Raw genomic sequence first — 6,576 nt, forward strand, 5'->3', positions numbered from 1 at the left:
GTGGAGAGAATAAATACTCTGGGAAATAAAAGCAAGGCAATGAGAACAGGCAAGGGTACTACAACAATGCCAGTATTTGAAAAACAGACAAGCACTTATTCTACCCACGTTTATTTCATAGTTCCTCTTCAATTAATGCCTAAACTCGAAAAAGACGAAGTCTTAGTTGTCTTTTTAGTTTCTATGTTACCCCACATAATGCCTTTGTTTTATTTTGTAGGTTCATGATTTGCAATGAGGGCTGTTAATACATATAAACTCATAGGAAAGGGTCTGCCCTGCAACTGAGTCCCACAGCTGAGTTGGCAGTGAGCATAAGGGCATGACAGGAAGCGCTCCCAGGGGCTCTACCTGGGGCGTGAAGCTGATAGCATCTCCCAGCTCTTAGGAGGACCTTGGGAGTATTTGTACACCACTCCTCTTTTGTGCTTTCCCTTCCTTAAGTCTTCTTGCCTCTACCCTGGATAAACCCTAAAAACCTTGAATTTGCCACTTCCTTCCAACTTACCCCATCTTTTCCATTATTGCCTCTACCCAAATTCCCTTTCTCTATCTCGTTCTTTGACTACTTTAATACACCCCACAGAAAATCTCACACTGGCAACTTCTCTCTTCCTTTTGCCATGTTCTAAGATCTTCTCTAGGTCTGGACATCTCTTTAGAACTTACCTGTCAGTCTGTCCCTGTTCCAGGTCCTCACATCTCTGCAAAGTGGCAATTGGTGGTATTAGATGACTATGTTAAACATAGGAAAAGTGGAAAGAGTTCTCTTTATTGACTGGTTCAAGTTTTCACTTGCTCTTTATAACCTACTGTGTTCTCCTAGCAAGCTATTAATTTCTCCATGCCTCTGTTTTCAGTCATTAATTTTTCATCCCTTTTTCATGCCCTCCAATCACAGCACCTTCCTTTGGCTGAATCTAGCATAAAGCCAGCTGACACAGCATCCAGAGAACTACGTGCTGCAGGTCTTGGCAACTGTGCTATAGAAAAGAACATGGAGAGGCCTCAGAAGGCAAGCCAGCCCTGGACCAGCATGCAGGACTGATCATGCTTGTTTAGTAGGTGTCTCCCCTCTAAGAATGTGAGCTTCCTAGAGCCAGGAGCTGCATTTCTTTGACTTTGCATCCCCTGCTCATTTCATAGGACTTCAAATAGAATACAAGCTTAATCAATGTCTATGGGTGGACTTGTTAGTGAAAGTGAATCATTTCCAGAAAGCATGTTTTCACTTTTATCCAGATAGATCTGCCTCGTTAGGGGTCCATGCTGCCAGTAGTGGGTCCTGGTGAACGTGTAGTGTGGTGAAGAGGAGACTGGAGAAAAGACCAACTAAAAATTATTCACAATTTTTCAAAAACTCTTACTAACCTGGACAGAGGGCAGATTAGTTTGATAGCACAAAATGGTAATGAGATTTTAGAGAGCGTAGGATGTTGAGAGACAACTGGGTGGGATGGGACAGAGTCATGGGCCTGGACAGACAAACGGCATGAGTTCCTGATGTTACAGGTTAGTGTAGGGAAAGAGGCACTGCCATGAAAATGAATCTACAAACCGTGAAAGTGAAATCGCTCAGTCATGTCGGACTCGTTGCGAGCCTATGGACTGTAGCCTACCAGTCTCCTCAGTCTATGGAATTTTCCAGGCAAAAATACTGGAGTGGGTTGCCATTTCCTTCTCTAGGGGATATTCCTGACCCAGGGATTGAACCCAGGTCTCCTGCATTGCAGGCAGATGCTTTACCATCTGAGCCACCAGGGAACCCATGAAGCTGGTATCAAAGATAAAACCACATTAAATTCACTGTGGCAACCCATTCCAGTATTCTTGCCTGGGAAATTGCATGGACAGAGGAGCCTGGCAGGCTACAGTCCTTAGGGTTGCAAAGAGTCAGAAACAGCTGAGTGACTAACACTCGCAGCATTTATTGCCTTGGATCAACCTCGTAAGTTCCCCCTCGCCCTACCCTCATTTGTTATATTCTTCTCTGCAGCAAGATACTCTATCCTGTGTTTACAACAGTACCTGGCAGGGGAATATGTGTTGAGTGAATATTATGTAGAGGGAAAGGAAGTTTAAGTGCAGAACCATATTTACATGTAGGTTCACTTTAATCCGGAAGCCAGAATTATAAAAACACATGTAGCTAGCAATCTTTTTGTACTATTTTTCTGTTAAAAACAGTCATACTTTGTCTCTGAGGAATCATTAAAAATAGTCACCAGAGGCTCTCTCCCTGGGCCCTTGGAGAAACAGGAAACTAACATGAGAATTTTCAAAGTTTGTAAAACAGCATGGCCTGTAATAGATCTCTGGCAACTATCCGGGACAGATAGCCGAAAAAGGTCTTACTAGGGACTTCCCTGGTGGCTCAGATGGTAGAGTGTCTGCCTACAATGCAGGAAACCCAGGTTTGATCCCTGGGTTGGGAAGATCCTCTGGAGAAAGAAATGGCAACCCACTCCAGTACTCTTGCCTGGAGAATCCTGTGGACAGAGGAGCCTTGTGGGCTACAGTCCGTGAGTTCGCAAAGAGTTGGACATGACTGAGCGACTTCACTTATGTATTTCCCACTTGTGATAAAACACCAATCTGCTCTATGTCTCATCTTCAAGGGCAAAATGCAACTGATGGCCAGCCCCGAGCTTGTTTAAAGGACAGCAATGTTCCTGGAAGTGATCACTTCTTTCACTAGGATGAGTTCTGAGGAGGAAGCCTCATCACCCTGCTCAGGAATTCACAGCTGAGAAAACTGAGCTGAGTCATCCCATCGGGGAACAGCAGCTCTGCGCACCACATGGAGACCTGTGCTCTAGCCACACCTGCCACATCACCACGTGACCGCAATTCCATGGACCAAACAAGGAGAAGAATAAGGGGCCAGCCCCTTTCCAGCCCCGCCACCCAGCTCAAGAAGAAAAGGACATCAATGATCTCTTTCTTTTCCAAGGTCTCTTGGAATCTGAGGCTCCAGAAGCAGGAACCTCTGAAGAACGTGTTTTTCATCTTGGCAGAGACAGCCTGGGACCCCAGTGTTAAAGAGTGTTATATGGCGATGAGAGGCCTGGGAATCATGACCTGTGAGACCCCAGACAAGGCAAGAAAGTATAAGAAGATTGTTCTAGACCTGCTGGTGCATGGTCTGTATGACCTGGTGAGTTCTGAAGTAATCCACCAGAGCATGAAGATCCTGACACCATCATCCTAGGCAAGATGCAGAGGAAAGGCCTGAGCTTCTCCTCCTTAGACATCACCCTCCAGACCAGGGCTTTGCTTGATGACGAGAATGACAGCCTGAGATAATTGACCTTTGTCTTGTTTGGACAACTGGTTACCCTTGCTGGACGGAAATGGAGGACGTTCTTCACCCATCAGGTGAATCTGACTTGGGAATCCCTCCTGTCCCACTTACAGGACAGGAATCCCCCGGTGGCCAAGGCTTGCAAAACAACCTTTTGAGCCTGTTCTCCATATCTGAGATAAACCAAGGACTACAGCTTCCAGAATGAGGACGGTCAAAGGAACCCTAAACTCTGCCTGCAGCTGAGCCCCTACCATCCAGAGCTCCTGCAGTTCTATGCAAATAAAATCCTGTAAACACAGAGAGACAGGGAGATTGGTCCAGTGAGCTGAGCGCATGGCTGGGGGCTGATAGTCCCCCTCTTTTAACCCTTTGGAGGCTCTGTTGCCTCTGGTGATTGTGATAGAAAATGGGATGTTGGGAGACCAGTTGATGGCAAATGTAAGACCATGGAATTGTATAATTGTATCCAAAGTAAATTCTAAATAGCTTATGTCTCATTTTCTTCCATACATATTTGATGATAAGGTGCGTCCTTTCTTTAAAACATTTAAAGTACATGTGGATTCAGTGCTTTTGTTCTCAGCGTTTTTCTTCTTAAGGATATTTCTGTCACCAACCTTTCTTTTCAATTTTTAAGGCTCAGGAGAATATTACCTGAAGTGTTTGTTTTTTTTTTTTTTAATCTGCTATTGATCCTTTGCCATTTGCTATTAAAACCTTTTTCTGGCAAGATCTATTTAAAGTTAGCCAAAATTTAGTGTGGAGGGCAATTTTTAGCTGCTTATCATCTTTGACAGTCAGTGCCTGCAAGATCATTCCAAACAAGAGCTAATAAAGAGAAAAAAAATTGAAAAAAAAAAAAGTCACCAGAACACATTATTTTAACCTTCTTTAGCTTTGTGTGTGTGTGTGTGTGCACGTGCATGCGTTCGTTCTCTCAGTCGCTTCAGTTGTGTCTGACTCTTTGCAGCTCTATGGACTGTAGCCCACCAGGCTCCTTGTCCACGGGATTCTCCAGGTAAGAACACTGGAGTGGATTCTTTACCCACCAAGCCACCTGAGAAGCCCCTTCTTTAGCTTCAGTTCAGTTCAGTCGTTCTGTCGTGTCCAACTCTTTGCGACCCCATGAATCGCAGCACGCCAGGCCTCCCTGTCCATCACCAACTCCCGGAGTTCACTCAGACTCACGTCCATAGAGTCAGTGATGCCATCCAGCCATCTCATCCTCTGTCGTCCCCTTCTCCTCCTGCCCCCAATCCCTCCCAGCATCAGAGTCTTTTCCAATGAGTCAACTCTTTGCATGAGGTGGCCAAAGTACTGGAGTTTCAGCTTTAGCATCCTTCCTTCCAAAGAAATCCCAGGGCTGATCTCCTTCAGAATGGACTGGTTGGATCTCCTTGCAGTCCAAGGGACTCTCAAGAGTCTTCTCCAACACCACCGTTCAAAAGCATCAATTCTTCGGCGCTCAGCCTTCTTCACAGTCCAACTCTCACATCCATACATGACCACAGGAAAAACCATAGCCTTGACTAGACGGACCTTGTTGGCAAAGTAATGTCTCTGCTTTTGAATATGCTATTGAGGTTGGTCATAACTTCCCTTCCAAGGAGTAAGCGCCATTTAATTTCATGGCTGCAGTCACCATCTGCAGTGATTTTGGAGCCCCCAAAAATAAAGTCTGACACTTATTCCACTGTTTCCCCATCTATTTCCCATGACGTGATGGGACTGAATGCCATGATCTTCATTTTCTGAATGTTGAGCTTTAAACTCACTTTTTCGCTCTCCACTTTCACTTTCATCAAGAGGCTTTCTAGTTCCTCTTCACTTTCTGCCATAAGGGTGGTGTCATCTGCATATCTGAGGTTATTGATATTTCTCCCGGCAATTTTGATTCCAGCTTGTGCTTCTTCCAGTCCAGCATTTCTCATGATGTACTCTGCCTATAAGTTAAATAAGCAGGATGACAATATACAGCCTTGACGTACTCCTTTTCCTATTTGGAACCAGTCTGTTGTTCCATGTCCAGTTCTAACTGTTGCTTCCTGACCTGCATACAGATTTCTCAAGAGGCAAGTCAGGTGGTCTGGTATTCCCATCTCTTTCAGAATTTTCCAAAGTTTATTGTGATCCACACAGTCAAAGGCTTTGGCATAGTCAATAAAGCAGAAATAGATGTTTTTCTGAACTCTCTTGCTTTTTCCATGAGCCACCGGATGTTGGTAATTTGATCTCTGGATCCTCTGCCTTTTCTAAAACTAGCTTGAACATCAGGAAGTTCACGGTTCACGTATTGCTGAAGTCTGGCTTGGAGAATTTTGAGCATTACTTTACTAGTATGTGCTGCTGCTACTAAGTTGCTTCAGTCGTGTCCAACTCTGTGCAACCCCACAGATGGCAGCCCATCAGGCTCCCCCGTCCCTGGGATTCTCCAGGCAAGAACAGTGAAGTGGGTTGCCATTTCCTTCTCCAATGAATGAAAGTGAAAAGTGAAATTGAAGTCGCTCAGTCATGTCCGATTCTTAGCGACCCCATGGACTGCAGCCTACCAGGCTCCTCCATCCATGGGATTTTCCAGGCAAGAGTACTGGAGTGGGGTGCCATGAGTGCAATTGTGCGGTAGTTTGAGCATTCTTTGGCATTGCCTTTCTTTGGGATTGGAATGAAAACTGACTTTTTCCAGTCCTGTGGCCACTGCTGAGTTTTCCAAATTTGCTGGCATATTGAGTGCAGCACTTTCACAGCATCATCTGTCAGGATTTGGAACGGCTCAACTGGAATTCCATCACCTCCACTAGCTTTGTTTGTAGTGATGCTTTCTAAGGCCCACTTGACTTCACATTCCAGGATGTCTGGCTCTAGGTCAGTGATCACATCATCATGATTATCTGGGTCATGAAGATCTTTTTTGTACAGTTCTTCTGTGTATTCTTGCCACCTCTTCTTAATATCTTCTGCTTCTTTTAGGTCCATACCATTTCTGTCCTTTATTGAGCCCATCTTTGCATGAAATGTTCCCTTGGTATCTCTAATTTTCTTGAAGAGATCTCTAGTCTTTCCCATTCTGTTGTTTTCCGCTATTTCTTTGCATTGATCGCTGAGGAAGGCTTTCTTATCTCTTCTTGCTATTCTTTGGAACTCTGCATTCAGATGCTTATATCTTTCCTTTTCTCCTTTGCTTTTCACTTCTCTTCTTTCACAGCTATTTGTAAGGCCTCCCCAGACAGCCATTTTGCTTTTTTGCATTTCTTTTCCGTGGGGATGGTCTT

At 44.7% G+C, this 6,576-nt stretch overlaps 1 non-coding gene and 1 pseudogene across 1 annotated transcript; both read left to right on the forward strand.

Moving 5' to 3' along the window:
• Positions 1-2,363: 2,363 nt before the first annotated feature.
• Positions 2,364-2,435, forward strand: TRNAC-ACA (transfer RNA cysteine (anticodon ACA)). Its single transcript has one exon. It is a non-coding gene; the product is annotated as a tRNA-Cys (tRNA).
• Positions 2,436-2,854: 419 nt separating this feature from the next.
• LOC104975744 (protein maestro-like) lies at positions 2,855-3,600 on the forward strand (annotated as a pseudogene).
• The last annotated feature ends 2,976 nt before the right edge of the window (positions 3,601-6,576 follow it).

Source organism: Bos taurus, chromosome 24 (assembly GCF_002263795.3).
Source record: "Bos taurus isolate L1 Dominette 01449 registration number 42190680 breed Hereford chromosome 24, ARS-UCD2.0, whole genome shotgun sequence".
Classification (NCBI taxonomy): domain Eukaryota; kingdom Metazoa; phylum Chordata; class Mammalia; order Artiodactyla; family Bovidae; genus Bos; species Bos taurus.